The 20,509-nt window shown below is 37.2% G+C and overlaps 1 pseudogene across 1 annotated transcript in view; it reads right to left on the reverse strand.

The window, feature by feature from the left end:
• Window positions 1-6,414: 6,414 nt before the first annotated feature.
• Window positions 6,415-20,509, reverse strand: part of LOC307097629 — a 38,381-nt pseudogene continuing 24,286 nt past the window's right edge. Inside the window, exon 3 of the transcript in view lies at window positions 6,415-7,087. The product of the transcript in view is annotated as an uncharacterized misc_RNA (transcript). The remainder of the gene's footprint in view (window positions 7,088-20,509) is intronic.

The following is a 20,509-nucleotide window of genomic DNA, read 5'->3' on the forward strand; positions in this document are numbered from 1 at the left end:
AGGCCACTTATCAAAGACTTTAAATAAATTTTTCAGATAACTACACTCAGGAAAAGTTGTTAGCATTTTGCTGGGTGTAGTCTTGATTATATGAAACATTTAAAGTCTTCAATTAGTAGACTTAATTAATAGACAGAAATAAAACAATGAATGAATATTAGTTAGTGAGAAAAAGTCAGTATCAATCATTTCCTAAGTTAGAATGACAAGCATTTAAATGCTGCTGTGGGATAAATCTGAAAGAATTTAGCAGAAATCCTTTTTTATCACCAACCTACATTTTTCCTTGCAGATAGACAAAGGACAACATTACTCTCCCAATCTCCCTAACTTCAGCAAAGAACTCTTTACAAGCTTCCTTTGATGTTGCTTTCAGGCTCTTAAAGCCTGACCTATTCTATGCAGGTACTGGATACCATACGCAGAGAATTCAGCATGGGAATACACCTATCAACCTTTCTCAGAGAAAAATCTCCTCCTATAGGCTGAAACTCAAGCTGTTTTTATTGGATCTTAACTCAAAAAAATTCACTCAAACCTATCACCTCCTTTCCAAAGAATGACTGAATTTGCCACATAGAAACATTCCAAAAAGGAATTAGCCATCATATTGACTCTAATTTTTCCTCTATGGCTACAGTGGTAGCAAGATGTTGGTGATACTGGTTAAAGCTGCATTATCATCCTATATAATAAAACCCTAATATGCAAATTGACCAAACGGCAGAACAACCGGTCACTATGATGTGCACTGACCACCAGGGGGAAGACACTCAACGCAGGAGCTGCCCCCTGGTGGTCAGTGAGCTCCCACAGGGGGAGCACAGCTCAGCCAGAAGCTGGGCTCACAGCTGGCAAGCACAGAGGTGGTTGCGGAAGCCTCTCCCATCTCTGCGGCAGCACTAAGGAGCAGTGAGCCGAGCGGTAAGGAGCAGCAAGCAGGTGGGCGGTAAGGCGTGAGGGGTCCCAGACTGTGAGAGGGATCCTGGATTGCGAGAGGGATGTCCGCCTGCCGGCTTAGGCCCGATTCCAGGCCTAAGCCGGCAGGCGGACATCCCCAAGGGGGTCCCAGACTGCGAGAGGGTGCAGGCCAGGCTGAGGGACCCCTCACCCCAGTGCACAACTTTCATGCACTGGGCCCCTAGTCCTTCACATAAAAAAACCAATTCACAAGACAGAGGAATTATATATTCATCCAAAAGTACAAAAATAACATATGTCATGCCCTACTTGGTTTGGTTCAGTGAATAGAGCATCGGTACCATGGACTGAAGGGTCATGGTTTTGATTCTGGTCAAGGACACGTACCTTGGTTGCAGGCTCAATCCCCGGCCCTGGTTGGGGCACTTGCAGGAGGCAACCAATCGATGTCTCACATCGGTGTTGTGTTTCTCTCTCTCTGTCTCTCCCCTTCCCTTCTACTCTCTCTAAAAATCAATGGAAAAATATCCTCAGATGAGGATTAACCAAAATAAATAAATAAGTCACATTTGAGGCATTGCATACGGAACAATCTCATAGGTTGTTAATGTTATTGTTATTACAAGCAAGTGTTCTTTATATGGAGAAAAATTGTATTATACTTTTTTACCTTTCTACGTTGTGACCCTAGAGCAGAATTAACTTGGCATAATGTTGACTCTACTCCTAAAAGGCAAATGCCTTGAAGAAAAATCTTGTTCCAAGAATCCCACTCAGCTGCTAGATTAAGAGAATTAGCATAGAAAGATGCAAAGAATGTGTTTTACTTTAATACAGCTAATTCCAGATACACACATGGGTGGATCTACATCACAGAGCAGTGACATTCCATAGAAGATCTACCTCTTTATGGAACAACCTTTTTTCCCTCCTGCTTATTAAACTTCCAAACAAGCATCCAGCTTTGTTTTCTATTCCTACGAATGACATTCCCATTGTAGAATCACATTTTTGTAAGATATACACAAAGTGTGATTTTTAAAAGTAATTGTTAGATGAAGCAATTTATTATATGCAGATTATGCAGATGTTAATTGTCTTTTTTTCTTTAAGAAAATTCAATTTTGCCAAGATCCCTAGCAAACCTACCACCTAGCAGCATGTGTATTTGTCTATACCTCCAGAGTTTGCCATCTTCCTGGATTGCCTTTGAAGTTCTCCTGTTTTAGTACTTCAAAGAGGTACCAAGACAATAGTAGGGATGAAGAGAGTGGGCCTATTCCCCAATTCAGAAAATGTTAGACAAATTTTATGAGTCTAAATTGCCTTCTATTTCATCATTTAAATCTTCTTCGCCAAGGGTTTAAAACTAGCTAGGCCCAGCTGGTGTGGTTCAGTGGTTGAGTGTCAACTTATGAACCAGGAGGTCATGGTTGGATTCTGGGTCAGGGCACATGCCTGGGATTTGGGCTCAATCCCCAGTAGGGGGCATGCAGGAGGCAGCCAATCAATGATTCTCATCATGGATGTTTCTATCTCTCTCTCCCTCTCTCTTCCTCTCTGAAATCAATAAAAATATATTTTTTTAAAAACTAGCTAGGACACAGTAGATTGTATTAATTATATAGTCTATTAATTAAAGACTGTACATAAAATAATTAGCAATGAAGTCTCTATGTCAACTGGTTAGTCTATACTTTTCTTATTGATGTTGCAAAATAAATAGCAAGGCCTTTCACAAAGTTATTTCAAATATACTATCACCTTCCTTTCTTGTAACATCCTTAAGAGAGTTTTTACCATCATCAAATGACTCTCTGTTCTCTTGAATCCCATTGACAAGGGTTGCAAGTTCCTGGGTTAAATGTATATATTTAAAGAATCAATAGTTGTGAGTTCATTACTCAGGATAAATTTCTATATAAAAAGACCTGATAAAATTTTCAATCTTTTAATAGCTTAAAAATAAGCAGTGACTGGCACCCAAACCAAAAAGAAAGCCAGCAACAAGTCTAATGAAAATGGTGCAGAGAGCCCATCAGACATTAAGTAAATACTTTGCTTCTGTTTTCGACTCTCTTTTTGTTTGGTTACCAGGGCAACCTGTTTTTGTGGGAGTAACTGGAATGTATAAGAATTAGCTGCAATTAGATGCTTACATCCTATTGGCCAGTATGATAGAGAGTAGTAATACTAAAAAGAAACAAAAGAGAAGAAGTGCACTGCTAAATGTGGACAAAGCTGCCATGCACTTTGAGGCCCAAAGAAAAATTTTGTAAACCTAATTATCTTTCACAGCTATTTTCAAATTTGCTCTTAATACAAATGTCCGTATCCTCTAGCCTGTGATTTCTCACCTTGTTGACCTTCCAAACTACTCCGTAGCTGTAACACATGTATTACACTTGATTTTACTTTTGTCACTCTAATTGTTTTATATATATATGTCTTATTCCTTTATCAGATTGTAAAATTCCTTCAGGACTTTTGAGGCAGTGTGGTAAAATGCAGAAAACTATGGAAGTGGAATTAGATGTGACTGATTGTAATCTAGCTCTGAAAGTAATTAGTTGTACAGCATTTCGCCAAATCTCTTTAACCTCACTGAGCCCCAGTTCCCATGTTATCAGATTCATGCCCTTAAAAGGTGTTATAATTAGTCTTATTTATATCTATGGTAGAGTCTTACTATTTATTTCCTGAATTAAGTTTAACTGATTCAATACATTAAAATTCTGTCTTAGAAAGCCCTAAATATATAGAAAATTAAGATAACTGCTTCTGTTCCAAATCTCAAAAGACACTATGACTTTGTTATAGACTCTCAGGACTCTAAATTTAAATCCATGGTTGGGCAGGGTGCAGGTGGTTTACTTCTGAGATGAAAAAAGGAAGCAAGTTAGATGGCTGTAGTGACACTCACAAAGAAAAATAACAGCATCAGTACTTGCTCAAAGACTTGCCTAGCCGGACTCGTGAGAAGGCAAAGTAGCATTACTGTTGTTTCTCACCTAGATCCAGGAACTATGAATTACAGAGAAACTGTTTACTTCAAATAGGCTCAACACTTTTTTAAAATACATTTTTATTGATTTCAGAGAGGGAGACAGAAATATCAATGATGAGAGAGAATCATCGATCAGCTGCCTTCTACACGCCCCCTACTGGGAATCCAGACCACAACCGGGCATGTGCACAAACTGGGAATCGAACTGGGAGTTCTTGATTCATAGTTGATGCTCAACCACTGAGCCACAGTGGCCAGGCATTAGGCTCACCACTTAAAAAAAAAAAGATATATATTAAAGTTTAGACCAATCACTAGACATATCAAATGATTTCAAATCTGATTGTTTATAATCCAAAGATTTTCTAAATTCTTTTCCTCTCACCTTGATGACTCCAGATGCTTTAAGCCCTTACTCAGCCAGCTCAAGCAACTCAAGGAGGTTATCTATTCAGGCTCTATTTCAATATCTCCAGTGGCAAGAAACTCACTCTATCCCAAAGCCATTCACCCTGTATTCAAGCAGCTCTAATTGTTAGATAATTCTTCCTTATATTAAAACCAACTCCTTCTTCCCTATTATTCTATACATTGGGCCCAGGCTAGAATTGCTCTCATGACATTGTTTGGAATTATTTTCCTCTGAGTACACATCAATTTTCCAAGTCCTTCTTCAAGAGGTACCCAGAGCTAAACACAACCCTCTTTGCTGGCTGACTAATACTGTGTACAATAGGACTACCATCTCCATCATTAATTCAACAAGCATGGTTATGCACCTGTTTGGGGCTATATGCTGGTTATACTAAGATAAATTAGACAACATCATTGATTTTAGGGATACTATAATCTATAGAAGGAGCCAAGAATATTAGCAAATACATTCAACAAAAGAGCTGAGCGCTAAGGTTGAGAGCATGTATGTTTTCAATGCTCCCTGGGAATGGGAAAGAGCCAGGAAAAGTCTCATAGAGGAGGTGTTACCAGGCAGTCAAAAAAAAAAAAGAGCATTCTGGGAAGAAGCAAGAGTAGAAGCAAATCTCTGACACATGACTCAACAACTCAACATGATAAATTCAGGGAACTTCAAAAAGTTCTCAATAACTGAAATGTACAGTATGAGGAACGACAAGGCAGGAGCTTAGGTTAAAGAAGCAGGCAAGGGCCATATGGTGGAGGATGTGTATGCCATACTTGTAGACTAGTAGTCTCCAAACTGGAATGCACATACCACAGGAGATGCACAAGATACTCCACTGGGGAAAAATATGAGAACTTCTATTTTGTCTTACCTTTACCCCAATAATTATGAAAATGTTAAACTTTACTAATATTTCACTTAAAGTGACACTGGCACCCTCAATAGGTTTGAATGTCAAACTGTCACGTGTCATATACAGCAAGCAAAGCACCCTGAAGGAAAAATGGGATATCCACAATATGGAGGACTAGACAGTTGACCCATCATTCTGTCATTCATTTTGTTTTTATTTAACAAGGTGCATTTTTTGGTGCCTAGTTAAGTAAACATATGAATATTATCTACTTTTAAGTAAATAAACCCTCCTAAAATAAATAAGTGACTGAAAAAAAGATCTCTTCAAAGAAACCCTAAGCTGTAGATAACACTAATAGGGTAAGCACAAGAGGAGCTAAGACAAAGTCAGAGCTGATCCTTCTGCTCCTTGCATACTCTCTCTTAGTCAGGTAAAAATAGCAACAATACATTCAAATCTGTTAAAATATATATCATTGACATACTTATATGTATATCATATATGACTATTTAAGTTATGGGTTTAAATATAGAATATGAAGAGCTTACAAAATTTTACTAAATTAATCAAGATTGATGAGCTTTTTTGCAGGGTTTTTTACTTAGTAGTAATAACCTTAGTTAAAAATACTTGTTCTTTCTGCCTTAGAAAACAAGGTCAAAAGACCGGTATGGTGACTTTAGTAGATAATGCAGTAACCCGATCCACATACCTTCTTTGTTGCAACACCTGTATCCCTACACCTGAGGATTCTAAATCTAAAAATAATTAAGCCAGAAGTACTCCGTGATTGATGTCCAGCTGATGAGAGAGAGAGAGAGAGAGAGAGAGAGAGAGAGAGAGAGAGAGACTATTTACTGTGCCTGGAGTGGAACAATACAGAAAAATTCTTCACTGTCTCTGGAGCTCAGCAATGGTAGTGAGTCCCAGGTGCTCACAGTGGGAACCTTTTTGGTAACACCCCCTTTACTGGACCAGTCCTCCCTTCCTTTTCTCATTTCTGCCATACCTTATTTTTCTAAAAAGTTGGATAAAATTGTTATTAAATGTTTCTGTTCTTGATATTTGTTAGACTCTGTCAATAATGAAATACATGAAAATCAACCTTTTTTTTTTTTAACTTCCAAAGCTTTTATTTAAGGGCAATGGTCCTTGATAGATTTTATATCTTGTTGAAAGCAGCCACATCCATGGAATGCATATAGTCCTTCAGCATAACTGTTTCAAATGTATCATCTTTACACACTGTATTTGAAGTTTTTTAATCGTATACCCCCCTGGAACTAGTATGGAAGATCCCCGGACCAAGCCATCTGCTTGAATGCTTCTGACGCACTCCTCTAATTTTGCCACATCCCTCTCATCATCCCAAGGTTTCACATCTAATACCATGGGAGACTTGGCAACAAGTGCAAGTTTTTGGCTTTCTTTGACTCATACTATGCGAAGCTTTCTTCTCTTTGCCTCTTGTCTGCTTTGCTTCCCTCCTCTTCACCCCATCCAAAGGAATCAATGTCATCATCGCCTTTACTGTCTGTAGCTCTACTTCCTGTGGTGTCTTCCACGTTGGCAGAGCCATACTTACCCAAAGCCTTCTTCACTCCCGGCAGGCTGGCTTTGTCCTTTTTGTAAGACTTGATGTGAATATACCAGCGGAGGCCATAATACAAGTTGGCAGGTGGTGGGTTGGAGACGACTTCAAATATTGCCACATGTGTTTGTAATGGCATATACCCCTTGATATAGCTTTTGTCCACTAGGTAGCTGCTGAGAACCTGGAGGTCATCAGGGTTTTTCAGGTCTTCACAACCGAGGGCATCACCTGATTCTCGAGCTGAGTAGCAGCAGAAGAAAAGAGGAGCAGAGGTGGGGGTCCCAAACGCTAAGGGGAAAATGTTACATAATTCCTTATACAGAGGTGGATAGAGGTGGAGTTTCCCTCTTTCCTACCTGGCCAAAGGTTAAAGGTTGTATATTAATCTTCTCATTCCACAATGTAAAAATCAGGAACTCTGAATTAAATTAAATTATCAACATGCCTTTCTTTGTGCTTAGGAATAAAAAAAAAACAACTTTTTGTTGACCCAATAAAGTAAAATATAATGGAGAATATACATTCTCATTAGTATTGCTATCTTTTATTTTGTATCCTCACCCAAGGATATGTTTTATTGATTTTTAGAGAGAGAGAAAGGGGGGAGAGAGAGAAAAATCGATGTGAGAAAGAAACATCAATTGATGTACATGCCCTGGCTGGGGATGAAATCCACAACCTAGGTATGTGCCCTGACCAGGAATTGAGCCCACAGCTTTTTGGTGTAGAGAACAACACTCCAACCAACTGAACCACCCAGCCATGGCAGTATTGATATCTTTAAAACCACTCTGGTAAGGAACTACTGCATGTACATACAAACTTGACTAAAAGTGCGGGGGGGAAAGAGGTCCTAGGATAAATGACAGTCAGTACCCTAGTAAAATCATTACCTACATCATTATAAGCAACTTTGTGTGTAAAAATGTTGAACCCAGATGAACATTTCATTGATGGTATTAAAGTTTATAAAAACAAAGACTTCAAAATATACTCCATATTTTTACAATATTTTAAATCAACATTTAATAGGTAAAAACATCATCATGACAAGCTGAAGTATTACATAGAGATTTGTTATCTCATCGCAAAGAACTTAAAAATAACTTTCATATTTTAAAATGATTTACATATTTTTCTTTTATGAAGACAAATGCCCAAAATTTGTTTACCTATTTTCTTGGTGAGAATGGATTATCATTAGCATACTACCTAGCAGGATTTTTTAAAAAAATTAATGAACACCAAAGTCTGAGAAAATTATTTTATGGATACTGACAAACTGATCTAAAGTTTTTACGGAAAGCAAAACGACAGAGAATACCAATATTGAAAGAGAAGATCAAAGTTGGAGAACTGATGATACCTGACTTCAAGACTTACTATAAAGCTACAGTAATCAAGACAGTGTAGTATGGGCAAAAGAATAAACAAGTAGGTCAATGAACAGAATAGAGGACCCAGAAAGAGACCCCAATAAATATAGTCAACTGATCTTTAAAGGAGCAAAGACAACACAATGAAATAAAGATAGTATTTTCTACGAATGGTGCTAGAACTGGACATCTACATGCAAAAAAATTAATCTAGACACAATATTTTCACAAAAATTAACTCAAAATACATTATAGACCTAAATGTAAAATGCAAAACTATAAAACTCCTAGTAATACCTCCTGGTGCTATCTTTTTAGAAAAGATAAAATAATTGATGAAAATAAAAATAATTGATAAGTTGAACTTTATTAAAGTTTAAACCTTCTGCTCTGCAAGACAATATCAAGGGAATTAGAAGACAAGTCACAGACTGGAGAAAAATACTTGCAAAAGATACCATCTGGTAAAGGATATTTAAAGCTCAGCAAGAGGAAAACAACTTGATTGAGAAATGGGCAAAAGATCTGAACACACCTCACCAAAGAAGACATACACAATGCAAATAAGCATTTGAAAAGTTGCTCCACATGGTGCACCTGAAATGCCTCACTCAGGTGACTGAGGAGGTTGAGAGCCTGGGCCCCACAAGACATCTACTACATAAGGTCACTCTAGCAAGATTGAGAGACATAGCAGCTCCGCCTAATATATAGAAACACAGAGAATCAGCCAAAATGGGGAGACAAAGAACAAAACTCCAGAAAAAGAACTAAATAGGCAATCTACAGATGCAAAGTTCAAAACACTTCTTATAAAGATGCTCAACAAACTTAGGGGAAGAATATATCAATTCAGGGAGAACTCCAACGAAGAGATAGCAAACATAAAAAATGGAGATAGAAAACATAAAAGGGAACAATAAAAATGAAAAATAAAATAACTGAAATGAAGGTACACCAGAAAGAATCAACAGTAGATCAGATGAAGGAGAAGATGAAATCTTCCACATCCAGTGGAATAAAATAAGAATCCAAAAAGAAAAAGAAAAAACAATCCAAAAAAAATAAAGATAGTTTAAGAGGCCTCTGGGACATCAAGTATAAGCATACCAACATTCACATCATGGGGGTGGTGGAAGAAAAGAGAGAGCAAGATATATATAATGACAGAAAAGTTCCATAACTTGGTGAAGGAAGAAGACACACAAGTCCAAGAAGGTCCCAAACAAGATGAACCCAAAGAGTCCTACACCAAGGCACATCATAATTAAAATGCCAAAGGTTATAGATAAAGAAAGAATCTTAAAAGCAGCAAGAGAAAAACAGTTAGTTACCTACATGGAAGCACCATAAGATTGTCAGCTTATTTCTCAACAGAAACTTATTTTTCATGCAGACCAGAAAAGATTGGCATGTAATCTTCAAAGTGATGAAAAGCAAGGACTTACAACCATGATTACTCTATCTAGCAAACCTATCGATTAGAATTGAAGGACATATAGAGCTTCCCAGGCAAGAAAAAGCTGAAGGAATTTATCACCACCAAACCAGTATCATTACAAAAAAAATTAAAGAGTTTCTTTATGAAGAAGAAAAAAATAAGATTAAAGTATGAATAATGGCAATAAATACATATCTATCAACAATTATTTTCAATCCAAATGGATTATCTGCTCCAATCAAAAGCTACAGGATGGCTAAACAGGTAAGAAAACAACACCCAAACATATGCTCTTCTTGGCTCTCAGATACCCATCATTGACTTGATTGATTCATGGCACCCTATCATCATCAGTATCTGAATGGCCTCTATTTTATTTATACTTTTTGTTGTTGTTACCCTCTTTTATAATATACTAGAGGCCCGGTGCACAAAATTCGTGCACGGAGGGGGATGTCCCTCAGCCCGGACTGCACCCTCTCCAATATGGGACCCCTCGAGGGATGTCCGACTGCCCTCTCACAATCCAGGACTGCTGGCTCCCAAATGCTCACCTGCCTGCCTTCCTGATTGCCCCTGATTCTGCCTGCCAGCCTGATCACCCCCTAACTACTTCGCTGCCAGCCTGATTGATGCCTAATTGCTCCCCTGCCAGCCTGTTTGCCCCCAACTTCCCTCCTCTGCCAGCCTGGTCACCCCTAACTGCCCTCCCCTGCAGGGTTGATCACCTCCAACTGCCCTCCCTTGCAGGCCTGGTCCCTCTCAACTGCCCTCCCTTTCAGGCCGGGTGCCTCCCAACTGCCCTCCCCTGCTGGCCATCTTGTAGTGGCCATCTTGTGTCCACATGGGGGCAGGATCTTTGACCACATGGGGGTATCCATATTGTGTGTTGGAGTGATGGTCAATCTACATATTACTCTTTTATTAGATAGGATAGAGGCCTGGTGCAGGGGTGGGGACCAGCTGGTTTGTCCTGAAGGGTGTCCTGGATCAGGATGGGGGTTCCCTTGGGGCATGGGCGGCCTGAGAGAGGGGCCTGTGGTGGTTTGCAGGCCAGCCATGCCCCCTGGTGACCCAAGCGGAGGCCCTGGTATCTGGAATTTATTTACCTTCTACAATTGAAACTTTGTAGCCTGTAGCGGAGCCAAGCCTTCTGCTCGCTCTGTGGCTGCCGCCATTTCTGTTGGGGTTAATTCACCTTCTATAATTGAAACTTTGTAGCCTGGAATGGAGGCCTAGGCCAGCTAGGGCAGGTGGAAAGCTTGGCTTCCTCCGTTGCTGGGGACAACCCTGGCCTGCTCTCTCCAGCTCCATGGCTGCCACCATTTCTGTTTGGATTTGTTTACCTTCTATACTTGAAACTTTGTAGCTTGAGTGGAGGATTAGGCCAGCAAGGGCAGGCAGAAAGCTTGGCTTCCTCCGTTGCCTGGGAAACCTTGCTGTCTGTGGCTGTAGCCATCTTGGTTGGGTTTATTTCCATACTCGCTCTAATTGGCTGGTGGGTGTGGCTGGTAGGCATGGCTTGTGGGTGTAACGAAGGTATGGTCAATTTGCATATTACTCTTTTATTAGGTACGATTTCCAATCCCATTTCTTCTTATGGCTTCCCCCACAATATTGGAACTGCACTGAAAATAAAAAAAGAATTGAGGGCTCTACACTGTTAATTTTCACATCTATGAAAATGGTATATCTCTCCATTTATTTAGATATTCATTTATTTATTTAATATATTTCTTTAGTGCTTATCATGTTTCAAACTCTTCTCTAAAAGCTGTGATCACATTAGACAAATTTTGGGGGTCTTTTTAAAAATGTTTAAGATTTTTCTGTATTATCCACATTTTGTTAGATCATATTCTATATGCTTCAAGTTTTGTTGCTATAATAAAAGGCATAAGATTTTCTAGTTTGTATATAGATTGATGTATATATAGATGATATAGAGATAGAGATAGAGATAGAGATAGAGATAGAGATAGAGATAGAGATAGAGATAGAGAGATAGATATATAGATATATTGTTTGTTACTCCTCACCTGAGGATTTTTTTTCATTGATTTTTTTTTTTAGAGAGAGTGGAAAGGAGGGAGGGAGGGAGAGAGAAACATTGATGTGAGAGAAACACATTGAGTGGTTGCCTTCCACACCTGCCCTGACTGGGGCCAAGGAATGAACCCATAACCCAGTTATGTGCCCTTGACTGGAAATTGAACCTGAGACCCTTTGGTCTGTGGGTTGATGCTCAACCATTCAGCCACACCAACCAGGACTCCATTATATTTTTAATTGATTAGTGCAAATGGAGAACTCTGTTAATTTTTTTTTCCTTTTTGCCATTGTAACTTGTATTCTTTTATTAGTTTTAACAGTTTGTTCTTTGTCTTAAGTTTTCTATCTCTTCCCTTCCAGTCCTTACATTTTTTATGTCTTTCTTGCCTTACTGAATTGGCCAGAGATAATTACTTCTGCAAGAATTCTAGAACTACTCTCTCAATAATTTAAACTGATAATGAAACCACCAATCTACACTTTGCAAACTAGCTTTTCTTCTTCTTCACCTCTTCCCCTCTCCTTCTCCTTCTTCTCCTCCTCCTTTTTTTTGTTCTTCTTCTTTGGATAAAAAAGGTCTATTGTATCTTTAGAATCTCTCATTCTCCCCAATATCATTTTTAAAAATCTTAGTCCAAATATTTTCAGGATTTTCTAAATGAGATTGTGTGCACATTCCCTGAGGCCATTTTGTTTGCTAAATGCCATGTTTCAAGTTATCTTATAGAGAAATTCATGTTAAGTCCTACAGATGCTAGACAAAGGTAATCAAGGAAATTTTATATGAACTTGAAGACTTTATCTAATAACAGCTGTAAATGAAGGTTAAGTATATTTATTTAATTTCTAGTATAGATTTATTACCATCACACTATCATCTTCAGAATTGGCCTCTTAAATAATAAAGAATGGGAAGAATAGAATGCATTATAAAGGCTATAGAGGTAACAACAGATGTTAATAAGATGCCAAATAATATGCCCTAACCCCGTGGTCGGCAAACTGCGGCTCGCGAGCCCCATGCGGCTCTTTGGCCCCTTGAGTGTGGCTCTTCCACAAAATACCACGGCCTGGGCGAGTCTATTTTGAAGAAGTGGCGTTAGAAGAAGTTTAAGTTTAAAAAATTTGGCTCTCAAAAGAAATTTCAATCGTTGTACTGTTGATATTTGGCTCTGTTGACTAATGAGTTTGCCAACCACTGCCCTAACCGGTTTGGCTCAGTGGATAGAGCGTCGGCCTGTGGACTCAAGGGTCCCAGGTTCGATTTCGGTCAAGGGCATGTACCTTGGTTGCGGGCACATCACCAGTAGGGAGTGTGTAGGAGGCAGCTAATCGATGTTTCTAACTCTATCCCTCTCCCTTCCTCTCTGTAAAAAATCAATAAAATATATTTTTAAAAGATGCCAAATAATATAAAAGAATGAAGAATTCTGAAGTTCAAGTTTATTTAGTATGTCATGGTTACTTAAGAGTAAAATTAGGAGTTAATGTCTGATTTGTACCTGTTGTTTAAAGAGATACTTTAACTTCTATATATGATCATTTTGTTACTTTTCAAAAGCACTAAATTCCTGTTCAATTGAAAACATTTCCAGAACAAACCAATTGGTCATTTCATGAACATTCATTCATTTGTTTATGAATCAATTATTCTTAATTACTTGTATGTGCTTCTTTTCATTATGTTAATTCTGTGTATCATTACACTTTTTGTTTTGCTTGGTTGTATTTTAGTGTCTAGTAGGCTTGTTATATTGATACCAAAACAAATATTTGGCACATGTTTGAAGTGGAATATAACTCAGAATGAATTTTAAATGGTTTCTTGTGAAGCCAGGAAAATTGTTGCAACACTAGACACACAAAAATATATTTACTCAGCTAATACATGTTAATATTCATTGTTTGGGTAAGAAAAAATTACTAAAAATATATATATTTATATATTTATATGTTTATATATAGGTAACAATTACAGAAAAGCTGCCACATAATAGGAATCAATAAACTAATCAGTTTATTTCTCTCTACTTCTTGCCAAAGAGAATATTGAGAGAAAAATGACAAGAATGGAGAAGGGAAGCGAGAAATACATAGACTATACTTAAAATATATTCTCCAAGGTCATATTTTATTTTTTAGGTTATAACGTTTTACTCTTTTATCCTTCACAGTTTTATTTCCTTACCATCCTCAACAGCCACTTCATATTCACTCAAGAATAATAGTAATTACATCAAGAAAATAGCAATTAATACTATCTTATTTACTGTTTTCATCCTGAAATGTATAAACTATTAGTTTAAGTTTTTTTTCTGCTGGATTGGATTTAATTAATAACTTGGATCATTCCATTTTTCTATAAAAACCACAATGTAACCCTGAGGATAAAAAGAACTCATATTAAGAAAAGAAGAGAGCAATAGCCATACACTGAAAAGGATAGTGCTGGTTAAAAGCACTAAAAGCAGAAATATTTCCAGTTCACTCTTCTTCAGCTTTTTCTAGAGAAACAAATCCAAACAGTGTTATGACTTATGTTTCTTTCTTTCACTTTACAGATGCTGAAAACTTTCATTTCAGGTTTCTATCTCCTAGAAGTGGGGTGAAAAAAAGCTGGTTATTATTCCTAAACCCATTGAAATTGCATTTGTGGCATCAAAATGGATTTTTTTTAGAGCAGGATGTTGGGTTGACAGTAAAGCAGCTGCTCTGCAACAAACGAAAGCAAAAATTAATAAGAGACCTTAGCAAAAGAAAGACTATTGGTTTTGCACACCCAGAGCAAATTGGCTGGATTTAGAAGAGCACACTTTGATCTTTTCCAGGCTAATTACTGCTCTGTGGTTTGACTGTTTTGTGCATTATTTGCCCTTCATACAAAACCGAAACTGCTATGGTACACAGCTGTAATACAAATGAAAATCTGACATTCAGTAAACAAAGCATGGCAAGGGTCATTCTTTCAGCACAATAAATGCATAATACAATTTTAGAATGCCTTTTGTATAAAAAAATGACACAATTTAAGGCAGTTTTGAACTCAGAGTAGGAAGTCAAGGCTGTTTGTAAAGGATAGAGAAATTGCTCCCAACTCTGATCTATAAATATAGATTGAAAACAGTTTATTCCAACATTGTAGAAATGCTGAGGAATTTACATATTTACAGAAATAAATGTGTCCATTTTTAGAAGATGGTTTTTCATTTGTCTATGAGGTTAATTGGGAGCAGATTTCTTAAGCAGCTGTTTGAAGCAGCAATAATGGTGTTTATTCACCAATATGATTCTGTATTGGCTTCTGGGAAAGAATTCAGATTTTTTTATATGTAGACTTTATATTAAAGTATTTAATGCTATCTTTACTTTTCAGTAAATATAATGAATTCAATAATAATATTTTCAGCAAATACCAATTAAATCATTTTAGTTTATATTATTTATAGACCACCATAATTATTAAAGCATAAATCACTTTCTGCATAAAAATATATATTTAGATTATAAATGGGTTATCCTTCTAAAGGGAATCCTTTTAAATAGTTTCTATTTAAACATAGTTTTGACAATCTCTCTAACAATTTGTACAATAAGTTATCATCATATGACTAAAAACTGGAAAGCATTAATCTGATAATACTTGACTCAGTTTGTATTTAACCAGCTTAACCTTTAGAACTATACAAACTTTACCCAGTTTTTTTCAAACATACATTTATGCAACTTCATATATACCTGCATAAAAGTCAAAGGACTTAGCAATTTTACTGTTAATAATGCTGAAATATTTTAAATAGAGAGAAATACTTGATTAAATAAGCAATCTATTAAAAACATTTCTTGCTAGGCTGGACAGAAAACATCATTCTTTTATGCTTTATTTCTATCTCAAACTTTTGAAAATAAATGGTTTAGATAATATGGATGATATAACTCATTTAATTAATCATTCTTTAAAAACAGAAAAAAATATTTATAAAGGATTGATTGATAGCCAACTATCATAACCAAGGCAGTACACCATGGATGTTAAAAATTGGAAATATTGAACTCTTGTATTTAATCATTTAAGAATACCACGCATTAGATGTTGAGCAAGTTTTCTCTTGGTCACTTTTTTAATTGCTATATGAATTACATAAATTTTATGACCTTCAGTGCCTCCACATTTTGCTTTCAAAACTTAGCTGGATACATCCTTCATATACACACAAAGCTGTTTTCTAAACGCCTGTTTCTGTCTGGCTCATTTGCCTTTACCTAACGGAACAGCTCTCCTGAGGGCAATGGTGGTGGTGTGGGGAAGAGGTGTAGTTACCTATTCACAGAACGAGACTTGAGAGTTCAGCACAATAGAATTTCACAATACGTTTAGAAGAGGTCCAATGCTGCAGTGCTAAGCACCATGTAGAAAGGTAGGTAAATACGTAGAGATAGATCCGTAGACCTCAGCCAAGTGGATCGAAGAATAACAGAGAATCTATAATGCCTTCTACTTCAGTAGCAATCAAACCCAACCTCTGCAAACTAATCAGCCTGCAAAACACTAATAGAGATAAGAGAATATTGATTCCTGGAGAGCTCACCTATATTTTATTTTCCCATTAAAAATAATCACAGAATGCTATTCTAAAATGTAAAGATGTTTCCCCCACAAAGTATAAAACAGACTAGTTCTTTTTTGCTAATATTCTGGGATTATCTCAGAATGACTGCATACAGTACCTTTGTTTTCATTTTAGGGAGAAAAGTATTAAATAAAACTGAAAGCATTATTTGCCGTGCATTCTTTTCCTCAAGAATGTTAAGAGCCTTGGGGTTATATATGACTCCATTTAGTGTGCTTTGTTTTCTATGACCATTGATTTTTCAATGTCCCTTTCCATTTACTTTTGTCCTAAGTCATACCTTCAGATTTGGAAACTCTCTCCAAAAGAATAAGAAAAACTTTTACTGTTCCCTTTACAAAGTAAGTTTTCTTGTTAAACACCAAATTAAAGGCCCCCCTTCTAACTTACCTTATCAAAAATTAAAAAGAAATACGTTCATTGAGGTAGAACTTTTTAGAACAAAAATTGAAATTCTGCAAATAGAAATTAGATTTTATTTAGCGGTAGAAGCTGCTTTCCATAATGTTTTCTTAATTATCTTGTAAAATAATAAAGAATTCTTTTGTGTGCTGTACAATCAATTATAGCCTTGAAATTGAAAGACTTTTTGAGTCTCCTCAAATGGTTAATGTTTCAAATTTGTGCTTTGGGGGTTATTATAGTCACAAGTTCTGTTTTAAATTAAACAGTTAATTACAAGGAAGCCATTCATAAATAGCAATGCTCATAAACCAGAATGGAATAGTAGGGGCTCTGCATATGTCCCCTTTTCCCACAAGACTCTAGGAACAATTTTTTATCCCAGGAAAAAGCTGAAATTTGTCCAGTAGCAACTCAGACATCTTTGCTGAATGTGCAAATTGGCACCATTATCACCAGCACGTTTTGGTGTGAGAGATTGACAGTACTTGTTATCTGCCTCTGGAAATACCCCCTACAGCAGAGTGTTCTCATAGGTCATTCTGAGACTATTACCAATATTACTCTGTTTCCTTCAGGCAAGAACCTAACTTCATCCAGACCAAGAAAGAAAAAATAATTCTCAATCTTTGAGTGAAATGTGAGTGCTTTCAGGAAATCTTATAAGAAAAAAAATTTTTTACTCAACATATAAGGCTTTTAACTGCTTCCCAAACCATTTTTCATCTCCTTAAGGTTGGAGGTTACAGGGTACTTTTTTAAATGGATTTAACACTTGCTGATGAGTAAGAAAATTAAAGGCGTAAGTGGCCAAGACTGGACGGCAGGGCCACTACCAAAGACTTCACACAACCAATGTTCTGGTGCCTGCTTTTCATTTCTGTGCATTCAAATGCTTACAAACAAGATTTGACATTTTCAGAATTCAGCTAGAGCCAGAACAGAAGATGGCACATGCTGAGCATTCCATCATCGAGCGAGGGCTAGATATAGAGCTGATGGCCCTCTCACCTTATGAAAGTTATTTCACATTTCTCTTCCCCATACATAAAGTAAGGATCAAAATTAGCTTTGTGGGAGAAAGCCTGACAAATGTGAATAAATAAAATTATCTTTAAATGGTTTGAAGTCAGATACAATTTGAGTTAAAAAATAATAATACCTTGAACACATTTTGATCTGACATCAAAGCAATGGGAATGTAATCGGCTGCTTTTTCACCTGAACAAACCCAGTAGCAATCATGCTTATTAAATACTTGCACATGGTTCTGTGATAAAAGTTGTACTGTTATCCAGGAACTAATTATCTGAAATGAGAGACTATAGATAAAAGTACTTCATAACGTGTAAAGTATAAAGGACTACACTTGCAATAACAATAGTAATAGGTATTAATGCTTACCCTGTACCAGACAGTATGTTTTCTACAAGGACTTATTTAAACTTTCCAGCAACCTTGGGAAATAGATGCTATTTTCGCCATTTATAAGTGATAAACCTGAGATTGAGAGATACTAAAACACTTGCTTGTTCCACACAGCAAAAAGGAGAAACCAGGAAAAAGAAGCCAAGGTCTGTCTAACTTCCAAGGGATTGTGATGGCAATAATGTTGACCTTTTCCCCATATTAGAATACTAGAGGCCCGATGCACGAAATTTGTGCACAGAGGGGGCGTCCCTCAGCCCAGCCTACACCCAGGACATCCCTCTCACAATCCAGGACTGCTGGTTTCTAACCACTCGCCTGCCTGCCTGCCTGCCTGATGGCCCCTAACCACTCTGCCTGCCTGCCTCATCGCCCCTAACTACTCGCCTGCCTGCCTCATCACCCTTAACCCCTCTGCCTGCCTGCCTGATCGCCCCTAACCACTTCTACCTTGGTCTCCACCGCGGCGGCCTTGTCCAGAAGGACATCCGGAATGATGTCCAGAAGGTCGTTTGGCTGTCCGGTCTAATTAGCATATTACGCTTTTATTATTATAGATGGTAGTTTTGTCATGAATACAATTTTTTTTAATTTATTGGGATTACATTGATTAATAAAATTATATAGGTTTAAGGTATATAATTCTATAGTACATCATCTGTATTGTATTGTATTGTATTGTATTGTATTGTATTGTATTGTATGTTCACCATCCTAAGTCATGTCTCTTTGCATCACCACTTATTTCCCCTTTACTCTATCCTGCCTCCCTCCACCCCCATTTTCCTCTGGTAATGAATATACTTTTGTCTATCTAAGTGTTTTTTTGTGGGTGTTTTGTTTTGTTTTGTTTTGCTTAATCCCTTCACCTTTTTCACTTTAGCAAGTGATACATTCATAAAACATTTGCACATAAATATTTTTTCTCTTTTAAAAATATTTTTCTCTTCACATTGCTTTTTTAAAAATATCTTTATTGTTGAGAGTATTACAGATGTTCTCCTCTCTTTTTCCCCCCATTGCTCCCTTCTACCTGGTTCCCACCCTGTCCCACACCTTCACCACCTTATTGTCTGTGTCCATAGTTAATGCATATATACATGTTAAGATCTTTGGTTAATCTCTTCCTGCCCCCTCTGTCCCCCTTCCTTCTGAGATTCATCAGTCTGTTCTGTGTTTCCATGCCTCTAATTCTATTTTATTCACTAGTTTATTTTGTTCATTAGATTTCTTGTTCATTTATTTTTATTTTTAGATTCAGTTGTTGATAGATATGTATTTATTGCCATTTTATTTTCATTTCTTCTTCTTCTTCTTCTTCTTCTTCTTCTTCTTCTTCTTCTTCTTCTTCTTCTTCTTCTTCTTCCTCCTCCTCCTCCTCCTCCTCCTCTTAAAGAATACTCTTCAACATTTCATGTAATACTGGTTTGGTGGTGATGAACTCCTTTAGCTTTTTCTTGTCTGTGAAGCTCTTTATCTGACCTTCAATTCTAAATGAGAACTTTGCACCCTAACCAGTTTGGCTCAGTGGATGGAGTGTCAGACTGTGGACAGAGGGGTCCTGGGTTTGATTCCGGTCAAGGGAACATGCCTAGATTGCAGGCTCCATCCCCAGTGGGGGGCTGCAGGAGGCAGCCAGTTCTCTCTCCTCATTGATATTTCTATCTCTCTCTCCCTGTTCCTTCCTCTCTAAAATCAATAAAAAAAAAATATATTTTTTAATAAATGAGAGCTTTGCTGGGTAGAATAATCTTGATTGTAGGTCCTTGCTATTCATCACTTTGAGTGTTTCTTGCCACTCCCTTCTGGCCTGCAAAGTTTCAGTTGAGAAATCAGCTGACAGTCAAATTGTATGGGTACTCCCTTATAGGTAACTAACTGCCTTTCTCTTGATGCTTCTAAGATTCTCTCTTTGTCTTTTGACACTGGGCATTTTAATTATGATGTACAGGTGTGGGCCTCTTTGACTTCATCTTGTTTAAGATTCTGTGCTTCTTGGACTAGTGTGTCTTTTTCCTTTACCAAGGTAGGGTAAAGTTTTCAGTCATTGTTTCTTCAAATAGGTTCCCAATCCCGTGCTCTCTCTCTTCTCTTTCTGGTCCCTCTATGACGCGGATGTTGTTATGCTTCATGTTATCCCAAAGATTCCTTAAACTAGCTTTATTTCTTGTAATTCCTTTTTCTATTTGCTGCTCTGATTGGGCATTTTCTTCTATCTGGTTTCTGAATTGCTGATCTAATCCTCTGCTTTGTCTAACCTTATGCTTATCCTTCCAGTGTGTTCCTCATTTCAGATAGTTTATACTAATTGGTTCTTTCATATGGTTTCTTTTTTACGTTTACCATCTCTTTGGTTAAGTTCTCCTTGATTTCATCCATTCTT

This window comes from Cnephaeus nilssonii (assembly GCF_951640355.1).
Source record: "Cnephaeus nilssonii genome assembly, chromosome: 4".
In the NCBI taxonomy this organism is placed as follows: Eukaryota; Metazoa; Chordata; class Mammalia; order Chiroptera; family Vespertilionidae; genus Cnephaeus; species Cnephaeus nilssonii.